General features: G+C 39.9%; 1 protein-coding gene across 3 annotated transcripts in view; it reads right to left on the reverse strand.

The window, feature by feature from the left end:
- Positions 1 to 20,078, reverse strand: part of MRTFB (myocardin related transcription factor B) — a 201,696-nt gene extending 181,618 nt beyond the window's left edge. For 2 of the 3 annotated variants that reach the window (XM_082857707.1, XM_082857706.1), the window contains exons 1-2: positions 19,982 to 20,078; positions 11,061 to 11,125 (exon numbers count right to left, since the gene is read on the reverse strand). The gene's annotated coding sequence lies outside the window, so the exon portion shown is untranslated. The remainder of the gene's footprint in view (positions 1 to 11,060; positions 11,126 to 19,981) is intronic. The other variant, XM_082857705.1, reaches the window with a different exon arrangement.
- Between the last annotated feature and the right edge of the window lie 225 nt (positions 20,079 to 20,303).

Consider the following 20,303-nt stretch of genomic DNA (forward strand, 5'->3'; position numbering starts at 1 on the left):
AAGTGGTGCTGAACATTTAAAACAATTCTGATTTAAAAACGTATCCGTGTTTTTCATGTAAGTAAATAATACAGCAGAAAGTTATAAATAGGATACACGAATGAGTACTTTATCCTTCATTCCTCCCCAGGCTTGACCTTTAATTCACGACAGCCTGAACAGCGGTTGCAAATGGTGCTCCTGGAGCCCCTTTGGGGCGCCAGTCCAGCCTTCCACTGCACTCTGGAGATGAGCTATTCTATGTACGAGAGTTTCATGGACAACACACTTGTAAAAGAAATTTACAAACCATGCGCTTCCACCCTTATAGCATTTCTGCACACTATTTTGCTATCTCTGAGATGAAGAATAAAACTGACTTAAATTCAAGCGTTACGAACACAGGAGCAAGAACTGGTTGACGACCTTCTGCATTCTCTGTCTAGTAAGAAAGACTATTCAGTGAGAGCATAATCCAGATCTATCACTACTTAAACTACAGAAACCACTGCTGAAGTACATTAGAAATGTCTAAAAGTACATTAGAATTCTCTTTCCCAGTCTTTGAGCACCTTTGGTAAAATTCAGAATGCACGAAGTCTTAGTCTATGAGATATGTGTTGAAACTCCATTTGAAAGAATAAGCATTAATCTATAAACCAAAAGAAAATTATCTGTGTTATATTTTAAATATATACCTTACAGTAATTTAAAAAGCTGGGATGCTATAATCTACTCAGTTTGAGTTTTTAGAAATGCTCCTTTAGATTAACTTGCTAAAAGACACTTGCCTGCATTGGGGGGTCAGGCAAATTTAGTGAAAGTTCTTCGGTGAAAATTTAAATAAATAAATAAATATGGCTCACCCCTACTGCAGGGGGGAAAGAAAGGAATCTAGGCAATAAACAAAGACACTTAAAATATACGCAATTTTTTACTAGAATATCTTGTCATATGGCAAGGTAGTACGACGAGTGTTTAGCCCACAAAAGTAATACAATTGTATTTACGCCTTAAAATGAAAAAAAAAAAGTACAAAAACCAAAAAACCATCGTTCCCAAGTGTCAACATAATATTACTACTTTAGATAAACAAGGCCCTATTTTTCTAATATTTAAATAATAAAAATTATGCCATATCCAAGCTACCAGTGATTTGGTTTTCTTGAATACAGAGGGAAGACAAAGCTGGAAGCACACTCACCTCAAAATTAACGGTAAAAAACCGAAGTCAAATTCCATTTCTACACTAGTGTTCCAATGGCTATTAAGAGACAGGAATCAGGAGTCAGATTTCAAGATGCCAAGACCTGAAATCTGCAATTCATTTTATTTTTATATAAAAGATGAAACTAAATTAACATCTGCTATTCAGAATACAAAATTTAAGTCTTGACGTGAACTGAGTTCTTACTTTTAAGGTGAACTTCCAGTCTTTTCCATTCACAAATAGGACTTGATTTATTAAGTTCCCTGCTTTGTATCTCCAGAGTTGATCAAAGCACATTTTCTTAGTACAATCTGTATTGTTCCAAGTGTTTTATAAACATCTCTTGTGAGAGTTTACAGGAGTGATCTGAAATCATATCCAAGGTTTCATCCTATGAGTCAGTTATTCTTAAAAGGAAATAGAATCTGTCTTTATCACCTTTATTTCCCTATGTATCACAAATCTAACTCTAATCACAAAATTTTAAAAAAATAATTAGCAGAACTGTCAGTAGATAATTACTGACATTAAATACTCGGCAGGACAAAGAAAAAAAAAGAGGAAAAGGCATAAGTTCATTACCTGGACATGAGAATTACAGGTCTATACAATATCTGAGCTTTTATAACAGTCCCTTAGCCACTAGGTAAGCTTGTCCACTACGCAGCCCTACACTGATAACTCCCAAATCCATATTTCCTGTCCTCACCTGAGATCCAGACTGTCCATCCAGCTGCCTGTTGAACCTGTTCTCCTGAATTCACTCACAAAGATATTTGAGCGAAGAAAACAAGACAGTCCCTGTCTTCAAAGGGCTTCTAACTGTGAAGAAAGCCAAACCAGTCTAATAATCATAAAAATATGTAACATACAAATTGTGATTAGTTCTATGTTCCAGTCTAAGTTGGTCTAAAACTGAACTCAGTTTACCCACTGCACTCCGGTCTGCCTGCTCCCTGAACTCATTCTCGGATGGAAATGTGCCATCACAGGTTACCAAAGTCACAAATGTGGGAGGCATTCCTGGCCCTCCCTTCCTTCTCAGATCTTCTTAATCTCAGTATTTCCAGAGTAGATGTACATGGTTAGCTCTGCCCAGAACAACCTTCTTCCACTTCTTCTGGGAACTGCCAATGAGATGGTGGTAGACAGCTTCCAAAGATCCCAGTGCCTGGTGAAGGCACAAAACCCAAGGACAAGAGAGCCCCTGGGATTTTAAAAACTAAAGTTGGGAAAGAGGAGCTCTTTCCTCCTCTTGGTTGGAGAGTATGACAATGGCCCCTGCCACGTGCAGATGCCCGAGGGAGCAGAGATGGGAGAAAGAATCTCTGTGTTGATGAGACCAGTTCCAATCCACAAGGCCTCTGGCTTTTCCTGGTTTCTGCAGTATTTCATACCTTTTACAACCTTCTCCAAGAAACTTCCAATTAATCCCTCTTTGAACTTAAGATAGTTTGGGGAGGGTTTCTGTTACTTGTAGCCAGGATTCTGGACTAATAGCTCCTAAACACTTCCAGCCTGTGTCTTATCCAACTCTGCCACGAACACCTTAGTTCAGGTCCTCATCACCTCTCACTGGACTAGATCAACAACCTAATGGGTCTCCTGTCCCCAGTCCTGCCCTTGCACCTAGCATCCATAATACAGTAGCCAGAGGGACCCCATCACTCTCTCCCTGCTGGAGAGTGGCTCCAGCATCAATACGGGCAAAATCTAACTTCCTTAACAGGGGACACTCAGCTCTCTACAATCAATCTTCCTCTCCAGGCAAGCAACATTTCATGCTCTGACTATATGGAAATACTTGGGCTATGGCTTAGACAGACAGACAGACAGACAGACAGACAGACACACACACACACACACACACACACACACACACACCCCCACCAATGCTGAACTGATTGGTAAGCAGGGTATTTTCCTTTCTGAAAATGTGGAAAACCTGAAGAAATTAAAGAAAAGTGGTTTTCTTTAGGCTCACTTCTAGGCATCAAAGTCATCACACCTATGCCTACATTTGCCTACATTTTATTACACTAAGGATGCTAAATACAGCTACTGTAAGATATCTGGTCCCAGATATATTGTATACACAGTAACAAGAAACTGAAGGAGAGAATCAATGACCCTAACTAAAAGTTCTGATTGTTACCCACCTCTGTGAATTGAGCACAACACTTTGAACATACTAAAATCCACTGAGTGGTATACTTTAAATGGGTGGACTTCATGATACGTGAATTATATCTCAATAGAGCTGCTGTAAGTGTCCACTCTTCAGTGAGGCATTCTCACCCAGATACAGGAGACTACTCCTTCCTGCCTTCTGTGGACCTCCACTGTCCTCTGTGGATGCTTCTAGCTTGGCATGTGAGCTCTTGTTCACATGAGGATAGGGCCATGTCTCACTCACCTCTGGATCCCCAAGCCCAATCAAGTGCTCAGTACATACAAAACACTAAAAAATGTTCACAGAATGACGCATGAATTTTGAGCTAGGCAGAACGCTGAAAGATGTTTTTCTAATTTAGAAAAAAGCACATTCGGTATTAGGTTAGGAAACTTGGTCTTCTCACTTTGAATTAGATGAGAATATTTGAAAAACACGAAAGGTATTTAAAACCTCTAACCCACAGTATAGTTAACAGCTGACCATTTAATTTTGCACCAATTTTTAAAATGAGAGATGTGTAGAAATAAGGTGTGATTTTTTTAACTTACAGAAAATCTCAAACAGAGACAAGACTACATAAGCAACCAAAGAGAAATAGATAAGCTGGTCTTCATGAAAATTATAAACTTCTTCAAAGAACATTTAAAAAAAAGTGAAAAGACAATTCACAGAATGGGAGGACATTTTTACAATTCATATATCTGATAAGGACATATGCGGGGGGGGGGGTTCATCTAGAATATACAAGGAAATCCTATAACTCAACAATAAAAAGACAACCCAACTTTAAAAATGGGAAAAGAATTTGAATAGGTATTTCTCTAAAAAAGATATACAAGTGGACAAGAAGCACATGAAAAGATGTTCAACATCATTAGCCATTAGGGAAATGCAAATCAAAACTACGAGATACCACTTTACACCCACTGGAATGGCTACTATGAAAAACAAAACAAAACAAAAAATAACAAGTGTTGGCAAGGATGTGAAGAAACTGGAATCCTCTAACACTGCTGATCAGAACGTAAAATAGTACAGCCGCTTTGGACAACAGTTTGGCAGTCCCTCAAAAAGTTAAATATAGAATTACCATGAGACCCAGCAATCCTACTCCTAGGTATAAATCCATGAGAAACGACAGCAGATGTCCACCCAAAAAACTTGTACATGAATGTTCACAGCAGCATTATTCATAAGAACCGAAACATGGAAACCACCTAAGTGGCCATCAAGGGATGAATAAACAAAATGTATATCTCCGTGCCACAGAGTTATTCAGCAACAAAAAAGAATGAGTTCTGATACATGCTACAACACAGATGAACCTCAAAAACATGCTAAGTGAAAGACGCCAGACACAGAAGGTCACACATATTTTATGATTCCATGTATATGACATACTCTAAATAAGCAAATCCACAGACACAGAAAGTAGAATGGTGGCTGCCACGGGCTAACGAGAGAGGGAAGAACGGAAGGTGACTGCTACTGGGCCTGGGGTTTCTTTTTGCGGTGATGAAAGTGTTCTGGAATTAGACAGTGGGGATCCGTGCACAACTCTGTGAATATAATAAAATCCACCGAATTCTATGCTTTAAACGGGTGAACTTTACGGTATGTGAATTACATCTCAACAGAACTGTTACCAAAAAAAATTACTCCACGAAATCATATAGTGACACCTCTGTGTAGGGGTCTGATTGAATCACTTTGCCTGCTATAGGATAACCTGTCATAAAAGAAAACAAAAAAACACACGATCTGTTCAAACGAGGAAATGATTTATTTTCCTACCACCAAATCCCTACAATGACCAACCATAATATCAAATCCAAAGTGAAAAGAGGAAAGAACGAAAGAGCACACTGCAATTCTCTGGCAGGTATGAAATGGAATTAACCAAAGACTGCACAAAGAAAAATGTTTATCAGAACCACTCACTTCCCTTTGATTACACAGATTTAAACAAGTCCAAGTCCTTTTTAACTCATGAGAAAATGTGCCAGCTTCTTTATTAGCACAGAGCAAGGAAAAACAAGCATTCTCTCCTATAACAAAATTAACATCCCACAGAAGGTCTGTTTGTACTTGGCCGTCGTGAACCTTTCATCTCAGAGCTCTGCTAAATTAAACAAGCCTATGTTGTATTGAACACAATGAGCCAGATACCCTGGCAGGCTCCTAAACTTTACCAGTTAATGTTGAAGAACATTAGAAATAAAAAGGAGGGTAAGAATGAGGGTGATGGTGGTAATAAAGCAGCTGTGTCTTCATTCCACCCAACATTTCACTAATCTACAATAATGGAAACATTCTAACAACTGTGAGACCCTTTTCTCTGTTGGTGAACACAAGAAGAGCCAGAGAGATCTGGATTCAAGTCATTGCTTTGTTTTTCTTTTAAGCATACTAGCTGAGTGCCGAAGGACAAATCTCATAACCAAGGCCTTTTATTCTCTAAAACTGGAGTGACTGTATCTAGCCTCAGAGAGTCATTAGAGAACAAAATGAGAGAATACACACAAGAGGTAGAGTCCAGTGCTCTATATGTACATCCCCACCATAAATATCCTCACTGCTCTCAACTCTTCAAGGCAAATACTGATTCTGGAGCTTATATCACAGTGTAAGTAATTGACATCAACCTTTCTTTTCTACCCCAAGGACATCTAAACAACCGAAATATTCTATGAAAATTCCATATTGAATAAATTATTCCCCCTCCCATATAACTGAAAGTAAGAAAGCCATCAATAAAGTCTGTTTTAAATGTATTAAATCAGGGCACGACACAAAGCATTCATTCACCTGAGAGGTATTTAAAAGCAATGAACTGAGAGAGACACACCAAGAGAAACACTTACTATGAGAGACAAATGCCTATTTTCCAGTGCAATAATTGGTAACCTTTCTATAAAGATTGATGCAATCTGATTATAATTCCCAAGTGTCAGTAATCAGTTCTTAAGGTAAAAGAAAAAGGAAGTGGGATGGTTTCAAGCGCTCCAGAAAAGATGTAGGAGGATATCCCTTCCCACTGACAGCAATTAACGTTTGAGTGATGGCTGCTAGAACATTCAGACTGAAAAACTTTGTTACATTAGAATAGACTGAAATCTACTTAAAACAAAACTTACTGGGTTTAGCAGACACAAACATAACCCTCACCATGAACTAGGTGTCCTCTCTGAACAAACTGGAACGAAGGTAAAGCTTGCATGGACTTCCCATATTTGTCATCACAGTGCTAGAATATGCCATACTCCCATGCTGGAAGTCTACTTAAAGAGAGCATCTAGACCCTGCACCGGGAGACGGTCAGACTCCCTCCGCCCAGCTCCAGACAATGTTCCATCACACCACAACACCAGGAAAAGTTTCTAGGGTTAGCAAGGAGGGAAATGTCTCAAGGGCAATGGGACATTCGGAGGCTGGAGATAGCTATTCCTGGAGAGTTTCCCTAAGCACCACATTCATTATGGAACTTGTGGCCCAAAGCTATTGTTCTCTACCCCTCTTTCCAAAACGCTCCCCTTAAGACTCAGAGTTTAATAAAACCTCTCTGGAAGCTTCCCTGGTGGCGCAGTGGTTAAGAATCCACCTGCCAATGCCGGGGACACGGGTTCAAGCCCTGGTCCGGGAAGATCCCACATGCCGCAGAGCAACTAAGCCCATGCGCCACAACTACTGAGCCCACGTGCCATAACTACTGAAGCCCATGCGCCTAAAGCCCATGCGCCTAGAGCCTGTGCTCCACAACGAGAAGCCACCTCAATGAGAAGCCCGTGCACCACCACGAAGAGCAGCCCCCACTCGCCGCAACTAAAGAAAGCCCGTGCGCAGCAATGAAGACCCAACGCAGCCAAAAATAAAATATAAATAAAATAAATAAAAAATAAAACATTGATCTCACAAGTGAGAAATAATACAGTCCTCTAAAAAAAACAACACAAAACAAACAACAAAAAAAAAACCAAAACAAACAACAACAACAAAAACCTCTGTGAGAGACCAACTCATTACAGATACTACAGAAGTAAGGCCAGAGCGCTGGCTTTGCTAGGGAGCTGTTATCTATACCGCATATAAGCACTTAACAAGTTTTTTGCCCTCCTACTGCAGTTCAGTACTCGCACTCTGACAATGAAACAGGTTCACCTAAATATTCTACCACCACACACCCTGTATATGAAGATAGAACTTCTCCTCTTTCTAACTTTCCAATTAAATAACCACTTACACTGCCAGTCTAAACTTTAACCTTTATGCCTAAAATAGGAGGAAACTTGCAAATGCACAGAATCCAACCCATTAAATACATAAGAATGTCTTGAAATCTGTTTAAATACAGTATAAAATTTTTTATAAATGCAGCTAAAAGAAGTAAATGATAAAGTCTTAAGTTTAATTAAGACTCCAGTTGTACTACTACTAGTAATGCCTCACTTTCCAGGAGTATTTTTAGAATTGGGGTTTTAAAGCATGCAATTAAAGAAATTAACTCATCAGTGAAATGAAAGCTACAATATAAGCAAATCCCTATACTACTGCAGAAAAGAGATATAAGAACCCAGAACTTTGGGTATTTTAGAAAACGAATACCGGATCATACCGTTCGCCACAATATGATATCAGAGGGTAAAGTCCAGGAAATCTAATTAATTTAGACCCTACTAATGAAGACTCAATAATTTCCTTTCAAGTCTGCCTAGATTTAACTTTAGACTATTTATTAAGGAAGGAGTTGCTAAGAAAATTAAAGTACAAATAAAAATTGCTAGGGGATTATTTAATAAGTTAAATTTTTCTACATGCAATAACTGCTGCTAAAATACTGATTAAAACTAGCACATGCATTCTTTAGAATCCCATACTCTAGTGGAAACAAAATGTATGAAACAAAAGTCCTCAACATTGCTTTAATCTATTAGATAATTGTTTCATTGTCTCTGTTTATTTTGGCTGTGAAAAACTGGTTATGCGTCAGAAAAGCTTAATAGGCGGGATACTTAACAAAGATTTACACATTCTTCTTAATGGCTAGCAATCTATTTACCTACTTTTATTTTTAATAAATGCTGAATCTCAATTAAATATAACTCAATTTCTCTCCATTATAATTTAAAATATATTTGGGGACATTTACTTCATCCTTGTCTTCAAATAACATAACTGAAAGATATTCCCATGTCTGTAATATGAAACACAAATAGGGTTCTTTAATAAGATCTAGTACCTGACCTACTTCACTTACTTTGCCCTTAGCAGCAACAAGAAAAAACAGACAAAAAAGCAGATTTAAAACACAGCAGTATATGTGATTCTGCAAAGAAACAGGACAGAATCCAAATCAACAGTCCAAACAAAACATCACAAAATGTTATGGTAGCAAGTGTCACTACAATTATGCATGTCTAGATTTAGATGCATTTAAAAATCACAGACGCTAGTTTTATTCTCCAAGAAATTAAATTTCTTAATTAAAATTTAAGGCACTTCTCATTTACATCTTAATTCTAACTTAACAATGATGATATTCACCAATCATTAATTCCTTCAAAAACGATCTGAGTGTCTGCCATGTACGTGCCAAATATCACATTAGTTGCTGGATGTAAGATGGTGAATAAAACACACTTGGTCCCAGCCTCAACAATGCTAACTTGGAGTGAAAAGTAAAGCGCCCACATGAAAGGCATTCTATAAGATGCATTTTATGTCAAGGAAAAAGAGATGAATTTTAACTGGCTTTTTGTTAAGTCAAAGAACAAACAGTAGGTCAATAACAAAGTTGGTATCTGTTCCATGTGAGACCTTCCTTCCTTCCAACAAAGTTGGTATCTGTTCCATGTGAGACCTTCCTTAGGTAACCCTTATTTGATTGAAATAAAATCTAAAACAAACATAAAATTAGATCTCACATTCATATCAGAAACTGGCAAAATCCTTTGGACAGATGAGACACAACATCAATATTCATAGGTTTGCATGTGAACACATATTCTCATAACTCGGTAATACTCTGTTATCACCTAAATTTGTAAATCACATTCCGTATGCTATTCTACAATTGGTATTCATGTTTGAAAGATATCAAGAAGTTAGTTTTTAAAGCTTCTTTAAGGTCCACTGTAAGTGAATAAAAAACAAAGGTATTACTCTCTATAAAGGAAAACTTTCAGTATCCAAGACAATTAGTTAGTTGCCAATAATTTCAAATTATTTATAATGAGTTAATCAGGGCAATAGACCTAAAAACAAAGAACTCAACATATTTTAACATTTTCATCATATTTAAAGTCCAAGAGAGTGTCTCACTTACACATGAGAATCACAGGTATGTGCTCGATGAGGAACTTCTTTATGTAAGACTACCAAATCAAAGAGGTCTTTAAAACATATAAGGTTTACTCCAGTCAAAAACCCTGCTATCTCAAAAAAGATACTGGGGTTTCCCTGGTGGTGCAGTGGTTAAGAATCCACCTGCCAATGCAGGGTACATGGGTTCGATCCCTGGTCTGGGAAGATCTCCCATGCCGCGGAACAACTAAGCCCGTGCGCCACAACTACTGAGCCCACGTGCCACAACTACTGAGCCCACGTGCCACAACTACTGAAGCCCGCGCGCACAGAGCCCATGCTCCGCAACGAGAAAAGCCACCACAATGAGAAGCCCGGGCATCGCAACAAAGAGTAGCCCCTGATCGCCGGAACTAGAGAAAGCCCGTGCGCAGCAACGAAGACCCAATGCAGCCAAAAATAAATAAAGGAATAAAATTAAAAAGAAAAAAAAGATACCATTTTTTTCTCCTATTGGACTGGCAAGGATTAAAAAGATGAACAAAACTCAGTGTGGGTAGTTATACTTCTAAGAAGATAAATGAACATGTATACAATGATTTAAGTACAGGGTTAATCAACACACTATTATCCACTAGAAACAATCTAAATGGTCATCAAAGGAATGATTCAATAAAGTATGGTGCCTCTAAAACAATGGAATATTACATGGTCAGTAAAATGATCATATGATCATATATGATTATGCATGTCTCTTAACAATTCATCTGTAGAGATATATAAAAATATTGTTGCATTTAAAAATGACCACCATATACAGTGTAAACCAAGTTATTTAAAGATTTGTATATAAATACTTCTATATTCATAGACAAATTTCTAAAAGGATTTTCACCAAAATATTAATATTAATGGCAGCCATTTCTGGGTGGCAGCAATTAGGTGTCATTGAGGGAGGTTTTTTCTTACTATTATAATAAGAAAATAAACAACACATTTTCATTTAAGAAAATAAAGTGTTGCAATCTCACCAAGTGGCTTCAAATCCCTTCAACTCCCTACTTTAAAATCAAAGTTTTCACTGAATGTTGCAAGTATATGTAATCACCAAACAGCTTATGGATTTCCACCTGTGGGACCTCCTTCTCAGCACCATGCTTTAAAACAATGAGATGATGGAAATTTAAAGATTCAAGTCAAAGAAGTAAGGAAGCCAAATGACCTTATTCAAACAGCCCACATTCCTGGCATCTATCTTAAGAACCTCAGGTTCTATGAACTTAAACACTCCTAAAACAATCTCCCTCTTACATCTTAAGAAAGCAGGCTATGGAGAGGAATTTGTAAAAAATAAGAGACATTTCCTTTAAAAAAATTAAATCATAAAAAACTTACCTCAGTAAAAATATTTAATTATTTTCCTGTCTTACATTCTCTTTCTTAGCACCTTTATTGTGAACCTAGAGGGGAAAAAAGTTAAAATTACTTTTAATTGAACATCTACTCATGCCAGGCAGGGTGGTCAGAGAAAGCCTCCTGGAGCACATGAAGTCTGAGAGGGATTGGAAAGAATAAAATACAAGTTACTAAAATGGCACGACTGGGAAGGAAAACGAGCAGGTGTAAGTGGAATTAAATAACTTTTCTTAAATGGTTGGAGGACCTACACATGACTGTATCCAATCTTGCAGCAGGTGAAAAGCTGGGTTGCTAGACTTAGAACACCTGCATCTGAGTCTCAGCTCTACCACTTCCTAGCCTGTCTGATGTTGAGCAAGTCCATAAACCCATGTGCATCGGTTTCCCCATGTGCATAATAACAGGATCCAACCCACAGGACTGCTGAGGGCTATATGAGATAATCCATATCGGGGACTTCAAAACAGTTCCTGTAACATAATAAATGTTCAATGAACATCAATTTTCGCTTTTATTATTACATGTTCTTATATAAAATAAATCCATTTGCCTCTCACCACCTCCACCACCACCATTATTATTACTGTTACTATTATTATTGAGAAGTGGCATAAGCCTTATCATCAAGGGGTTTACAATGTACTGGGTGACAGATGAATTACCCAGACACATAATACGAGGCAAAAGAAAGATCAAAGTCAATTATTCATTAACTTATTTTAAAATATCTGAGTGTCTGTTCTTTGCCAGGTATTCTGTATTCTTTGGTGGACATGAGGGACATAGTTTCTCTCCTCACAGTTTCCAGTCCATCAAGGCCAAGCTATAGGACCGACAAGCTACACATGGAGACAGATCGTGTTTTTTACTGGGTGCAGGGCAGCACATATCTAAACTGGTAGAATTAGGTAGCAGAACATTCTGGGTGGAAGGGATGGCGTTATAGGAAACACGGGGCCTTTGGGGAAAGCTAAGCAGCCTCTGGTCAGGGTGCACTGGAGAAGGCAAGCAGCAGCAAGGCTAGAAAGGCAGGCAGGAGGGGCCTCAAATACGGGGCTGAGTTTGCTCTCTTCTCAGTATATTGATTATCCTGCTCCGAGTGAATCACAACTTGCTTTTAACTTCAAGTCTAGCATCATTTTTATCATTTTTCTTTTCTGTTTTTGTCTTTTAAAGGTGAGAGGGGAAAGAGGAAGAAAAAGAGCACAGCAACCTCAATCTATGTTGCCGCTGGCAGTGATGGGGGTGGAAGCGGCACTAAGTGATGAGTCCCAAGCTCTTTTTAATTCTCCCAACATTCTTACCAAGCCAGAAATGTTCCTTTTACTGACTAGGAAACTGAGGCTCAGAGTAGTCAAATAGATCCCCAGATGTCCACAGAGCTCAGAAATGCAGCCACAGAATTTAACTGTAAGCCTGACTCCCAAGGCTTTCTTTTGTTTTAGGCAAAAATGTATAAAGGATTCTGCAGAATTTAACGTCTGTTAAAAACTACCTAGAACTTCAGGGTATATAAACTTCTGTACTTACACAGAAATAAACAGCCTTCATACAAACAATCAAAACCACTTACAGGGACTTCCCTGGTGGCGCAGTGGTTAAGAATCCGCCTGCCAGTGCAGGGGATACGGGTTCGAGCCCTGGTCCAGGAAGACCCCACATGCCACGGAGCAACTAATCCCGGGTGCCACAACTACTGAGCTTGAGCTCTAGAGCCCACGAGCCACAACTACTGAGCCCACGTGCCACAACTACTGAAGCCCGCATGCCTAGAGCCTGTGCTCCACAATAAGAGAAGCCACTGCAATGAGAAGCCAGCACACTGCAACAAAGAGTAGCTCCCACTCAATGCAACTAGAGAAAGCCTGGGCACAGCAACGAAGACCCAATGCAGCTCCAAAAAAAATTAATTAATTTAAAAAACAAACCTTAAAAAAAAACCACTTAGAAAAGATAAAGGAAAAGAAGATCTCACAAAAAAATATATATATACATACATGTATATGTGTATATATATACACACACACACACAATAAATTTAATAAGAAATGGGCAAAACCTATATGAGAAAAACTTGAAAATGCTCCAGAAGGATTCGGGAGTAAAACCAAACAAATGAAAAAATACACAATGTTCCCGGATAGGAAAATTCAATATCCGAAAGATATCAATTCTCCCTATGTTAGTTTATAAATTTAACACGATCTCAATTTGCCTAAGTTCTTTTTCTTCTGGAACTGACAAATGATTCTAAAGTTCACATGGAAAAATAAACAAGCAAGAATTGCCAGGAAAACGAAGGGCAACAGGTGAAACTAGTTTTACAAGGCATTAAGACATTTTATAAAACCAATAATGTGTACTTGTGCAGGAATAGAAAGACTTAATGGAATAGAACAGAAAGTCCAGAGATGCACCCCAATACATCTGGAAATTCAGAATATAATGAAGGTGTATTGTATTCTGAAACAAATGGGTAAAGATAACTGGTAGCCATATGGAAAAGTTGAATCTATATATCACTCCTGAACACCAGAATAAATTTTAAATGGATCAAAGGTTTAAGTGTAAAAATGAAACCATAAAAGAAAAAAACACTGAAAGAAAAAAAATGGGCCAAATCCAAATTCTTGGAGGCCTTTCCGTGACTCAAAATCCAGACACCATAAAATATTAACTACTTAAAATTTAAAGAAAAACTTAAAAGCCTTCTCTATACCAAAATACATGACAGCAATTTTTTTAAAAATGACAATCTTGAGGAAATTGCAACTCACATCACAAAGGGCTAATCTCTCTAATTTATAAATTCCTAGAAATTGGGCTTCCCTGGTGGCGCAGTGGTTGAGAGTCCACCTGCCGATGCAAGGGACACGGGTTCGTGCCCCGGTCCGGGAAGATCCCACATGCCGCGGGGCAGCTAGGCCCGTGAGCCATGGCCGCTGAGCCTGCGCGTCCGGAGCCAGTGCTCCTCAACGGGAGAGGCCACAACAGTGAGAGGCCTGCGTACCGCAAAAAATAAAAAAAATTTAAAAAAAATAAATTCCTAGAAACTGATAAGAAAAAAGTGATCCAAAAGAAAAACGCGGAAAGGGCATGAACAGATGCTTCATAGAAAAAGAAACAGAAACAGCCTTTAAGCACGTGAAAAGATGCTCAGCCTCATTCATAATCAAAGTAATGCTCATTAACACCACGAGTAACTTTTCACCTTTCAGACTGATACAAATCCAAAGGTTGGTAAACACTCTATTGGGAGAGGCTATGGAGACAGGTACTCTAGTGCATTACTTGCAGGAGTTCAAAATTGTACAACCCTGAAAGAGGGCAGCATTTATCAAAATTATAAATGCATTGCTCACTGACCCAGTAATCCCACTTCTGGAAAGATATCCCACAGATACACTTCACATATATGAAATGACATGTACACAAGTTTATTCACCACAGGCTGTGACTGGAAGAGACTGGAAGACACTCAAGTATCCATCATTTATTGGGATACTTCATCATTTACTGGGGCTACTTAATAAACTCCGGCACAGGCCACACAATGGTATATTCTGCATCTGTTAAATAAATGTTTTCTATATACTAATGTAGAAAGATACTAAAGGTATACTAACTGAAAAAAAAAAACGGGGTCAGAATAATTTACATTTTATATAAAAAGGAGGGGATATATAGAGTATACTGGTATCTGCTTGTATCTACACAAAGAAACAGTAGGCATCTATAGGAAACAAATAGAAAAAATTATCTGTGGCCGAAGGGAGCATATTAGACCAAGACAGAGTTGGAAATTAGCCTCCTCAAAATATTCCATTTTAGTTTTTGAACCACATGAACATTTTATATATACAAAAAGAATTTTAAAGTGTTAAAAGTATAACTCACAGGACGAAGAGAAAGAGAACTACTTATCACCTAGAGTCAAAATCCAACACACATTAAAATAGAATTTTTTCCTAAATTAGGAGTTTGGGATTAACAGATACACACTACTATATATAAAAAAGATAAACAACAAGGACCTACTGTATAGCACAGGGAACCATATTCAATACCTTGTATAACCTATAATGGAAAAGAATCCGAAAAAGAATATATATATATATGTGTACATATGTATATATGTATGTATGTATAACCGAATCACTTTGCTGTACACCTGAAACTAACACAACATTGTAAATCAACTATACTTCAATTTAAAAAGTAATAGTAAATAAAAATGAAAGAATTTTTCTCTGAAATTAGATATTAACAAGCAAGATTAGTGTGGCCATCACTAAAAATCATACAAGACAATCTGATTTTTTTCTTTAATCAAGCTAAAGCACATGATTATAATAATCTATAAAAGCGCTATTTGGGGGGCAAGGAATCAGAAGAGAGAATAGGAAAGCGCAACGAGGATGCTTTAGCCTAATGCTTCTCAAAGTATGGTCCCTGGACCAGCAGCATCAGCAGTACCTGAGAACCTGGTAAAAATGCAAATTCTCAAGCCCCAGCCCAGACCTACTGAACCAGAAACTCTGGGAGTGGTAGGGAGTAATTCTGGTAATACACACTCAAGTTTGAGAGCCAGTGATCTGGTCAAATGCTTCTTACACATCCTCATGCATCACTTGGAGGAGGATATTGTTAAAAAGCAGATTCTGGTTCAGTAAGTCTGGGGTGAGTCCCTGAGTCAGCATTTCAAACCAGCTCCAGGAAGCTGCTGATGTGCTGCTGGTTTGGGGAGTGCACTTGAGAAGAAAAGCTCAAATCCACCTGGGGAAGAAGGTATGTAGTCTTCACGTGGCTGAGTTTCCTATGAAATCTGCCCTCAGTAGCAGAGTCCATACACAGGTTTCCAGGGTGGGAGACATCATGTAGCCTCCCATATAAGTTCTGTCTTTAATTCGAAATAAATACATTTTCAAGCATATGTCTTATTAAAATAACAGTGAATTGTTGAAATTCAATTTAAGGATGCCTCGTTTGAGATGACTTTCATTTATAAGTGGACCCATGAACCTTCCAGAATGGGGGAAAAAAACCAAGAAGGCATATTCATAGATCTGCCTGGTTATACTGTCTGATTAACTTTATTTCAAACACATTAACCATACCATCTGCTCTCCATGAAAAATCACCAGTTTGTTTCCTTCTAAACATTTTGAAAATGGTTCTTATATTTACAAACACTGATTCTCCATTTGTTTTACATGGGGGGAAAATCTTTAAAGGCATCTTCCAAGTAAAGAATTCTAGTTGAGATAGAAGGACCTGGAACTGTTATGTATCTTCATTTTGCAAGTCATCCTTTGTATAAAGTTTTTGGTGTTAAACATTAATCAATGTGCTGAAATTTCTACATATCCCTATCTTACGGCATCTATCGATAAGATGCCATCATTTCCAGACACTATTATTTTATGTACCACTAAGAAAGAACAAAAGTTGCCAATTAAACCATCACTTGTCAATTTTAAGATATAGTCCATCTCAGATATGCATCTTAAAAAATATATCAATGGGGCTTCCCTGGTGGCGCAGTGGTTGGGAGTCCGCCTGCCGATGCAGGGGACATGGGTTCGTGCCCCGGTCTGGGAGGATCCCACATGCCGCGGAGCGGCTGGGCCCGTGGGCCATGGCTGCTGGGCCTGCGCGTCCGGAGCCTGTGGTCCGCAATGGGAGAGGCCACAGCAGTGAGAGGCCCGCGTACCGAAAAAAAAAAAAAAAAAAAGATATCAATGAAATAGCTTAATTATAAATCTCAGAGATATGCATATAATAAATTATGCATTTTCATGCACAGAGGCATGGATTTTTGTCCATACAACAATTTGTTCCACGCCTAAACACTGGAACGGTTTCAACTTCCATGCAATATTATTTGGTTCATTTTTGTACATATGAGTTTTTAAAAGGTAGTGATTAAAAAAGAGTGACCTCTTTTTACCCTGGAACATGATACTGCTTGCACAAAGTAATACAAATTAATCACTCAATTTGGATAATTTTCCAATCCAAAAGTATTCAATGTAGCTATCTCTAGGCTATTTATTTATTTTCCCCCCACAATAGGTGTTTAATGAGTGAGTAAATAATGTCCCCCTGAAAAGACCCCCACCCCAATTAAAGGCCAACTGCAGTAACACTTCAGGGTTGAAACCCTGCTTCCTTCCTGCTAGGAGGTGCCATGTCATTTATTGAAACAAAACAAAAACAAAACAAAACAGGGCAAACACATTTCTTAACTGCAGTTTGTTAAAGTCCTGTTAAAACATATGGGTCAAGGGGAAGTAAAAATAATCAGAGGATCACTGTAAGAAAAACCTTTAGGTCTGGCACCTGGGAGACCTCTGAGGAGGAGGCAGTGGGAGAAACATCACGTTCTGAAAGGAAGGAGCCCCCCAACTCCCTTCTTCCCTCTCACCCGATTAATCCCACCAGAAACTACCAAGATGCCCGGATAAAAGGTTTCAAGTTCAAGAGTCACACTCTCTCCAAATACAAAAAGCAGGTACAAAATATACCCTTCTTTTCTGACAAAAGCCTTTACTTACATGCTTGTTTCCATAGCACCTTTCAAAAGTAACAAGCAGTGAACAATAAACGAACATCTTATAGCAAAGAAGCAATTTATCTATCCAAGAAAAAGGAAAAATAAACTTCCTTTGTAGATTTAACAAAAGTTGAAGAAATTCATCATGTTACACTGTAGCTATATAATAGTCGGAGATGAACTTTCTCAACTCAATTTGCATTTTCCCCATAGCAGCAAGACTAACAGAGTTTCAAATGAAAAGAATTTCTAATGAATCATATTAGGAGGACTGAGGACAATATGATTATAGGTCATTTTAGTTTTCACCCTTGTACAATATGCATTGACCAAATTCTCTAACATGGATATTAGTTAAGTAGAAAAAAAGAACAGGGAAAAAATATTCCCAATAAAAATTGTTTGAATGTCAGTTAAATTCTGCCCCCCTCCCTGTTATAACTGACTAGACAACGACGACTGTTCTTTAGAGTGGATCTCAAAGGAGCTAGTACGGTCCTCTAAGAGACGTGTTTAGTTATCAAGTGACTAGGGCACACCACTGGCATTTAGTGTCTGGAAGCCAGGATGCTTGAACTTCTCACAATGCATGGGACAGATCTACATAATGAACATTTATCCTGGTCCTGAGAATCGTTTCAATGACCAGCCAGATTTATCACGGTAACTGGCGTTACTTTAGAACACAATACTAAACAGTTTTCACAAGAAACTATGGAAAAACCCCAGTAATTCAGGGGAAGGTAGCTAACGTGAGGGAAGTTGAGATTGAATAATAACTCGTGTCTGAAAATTAGCGACCATTTCCTCACACCATGCATTAACTCAACATATAATTGCAGTGTCACAATACTGAGCATACCTACACTACTAAGTAACATACTGGCACCGAATCAAACACAAAGCAAAACAAACAAAACCTTTCAATCTAGCTAATATTTTATTCATTATTATCAGTGATAAGCGGTAGGAATGCAGCATGGTGCCTCGAAGCAGCAGTACCTCCAAGCTTGTGGCACAAAAGCTGCCCAACAATGTCGTTTGAAAACGTGGCGTTCATGGAGGGGTTATATTAATATTATTTACATGTTGATTGAGACAGTCTGTACTTTACCTTGGCATGTTATTCCTAATTCAACCCGGACTTGTTTCTCTCATTATCATAAAAAGTTTATCCCAACACTTAGGCGTCCCCTACCTCTGTGTCTATCTATCTCTCTGATCTTTCCTTTTCTTGTATGAAACAGCTTCTAATATTTTTACCTCTCTTCAGGCCAAGCTTATTCACTAGAAGCAGGTACAGCACAGCAGTATGTGCTAGATGTGATATGGCAATGCATGTCATATATTGTTCTCCTTTTACTTCTCCCTTACATTTAAATCGGAGCATCACACTGATTTTCAATTATGTATGTAGGTAGGTTACATTACTGACGAAGTTCATTTCAGAGCTGTAATGGGGGCTTTACAAACTTCTGCTGCAAGTGGGAGGAGCCTTGGTCTGACAAAGTTGAGCACCACTGCTCCGAAGAGTGGAATCACGTGCTTAACCAAAAACAAACTTGAAAAGTTTCCTTTGCTTAAAGCAAGCCCTGGGCTGCAATATTCCACTTCCATTCGATCTGACGCCCCACCCCCGGCACACACCGCTGCTTTCAAGCCCACTTCTGCCCTCACACAGGGCCAAACAAAAGTTATTGACCATTTCGGGAGCAGGGAACCTTTTGGGAAATCGACAAAAGCCAAGGACTCTCACCCAATAAACTCATATGCCATGCTGCATTCAAGCAGGGGGAGGGGGTCCCCAGACACACCCTCTGCAGCCCAATAGGGACCGGAGGAGTAGAACTCGAGCCCTAAAACCCAGCGAGTGGGGGTGGGGAGAAGGATGGGAGGCAAGTACGGGGCGGGGCGCTGGACTCGCTGTGCCTGGGCTTAAACCCCGATTCTACCGTGTCCCAGCACGGAGACCCTGGGCAGGGCGCTTCACCTCTCCGTGCAGCCCAGCAGTGGAACCGCGTAAGCGCGGGCAGACGGTTAAGGCTCAATAAATGGTGTTGCCGCGGGCAGCAGCGCCGCGTCCACGGCGCCAACCCGCCGCCGGGGGAAACTGAGGCGCGCCTCGCGGTTGCACCCGCGTGCGGGGACTGGCTGCGAGGAGACCGGCCCTGCGGTCCCGCGGCCCTGGCCCGGCAGCCCCGCCCCGCCCGCGCGGGTCCCGGGACGGCGCGGACCCGGCGGCTCCGCTGCAGCCGCAGGGCCGACTGGAGAGGCCGCCCAGGACACGGGCCGCCCGCCCGGCTGGCTCCCCCGTCCGGCCCTCGGTCTCCGCCGCTCTCACCCGCTTCTCAGCCCCAACGGCAGACGCCGTCGCTGCCGCCGACCGCAGCTCACCTCTTGGGCCGCCGCCGCCGCTGCCGCTACAGCCGCCGCACGATCTCGCGAGACTTCGCTCCCCTCCGCGCTTCCCCGCCCTCTCCGCGGCGCGCGCGGACCCCGGCCTGTAGCAGGCTAGGCGCGCTCCCGAAGAGCCGCCCTTTCGCCTCGGGGTTAGGTCTAGCCGAGCTCGCAACCCCGCGTCCGGGTCTCTGCATCCATTCCGCCCACCTCCGCTCCGTGAAGGTGAAAGGTTAAAAGCCAGGTGCGGGACGGCAGCCTCCCTC

Source organism: Leucopleurus acutus (genome assembly GCF_964270905.1).
Source record: "Leucopleurus acutus genome assembly, chromosome: 16".
NCBI classification, from domain to species: domain Eukaryota; kingdom Metazoa; phylum Chordata; class Mammalia; order Artiodactyla; family Delphinidae; genus Leucopleurus; species Leucopleurus acutus.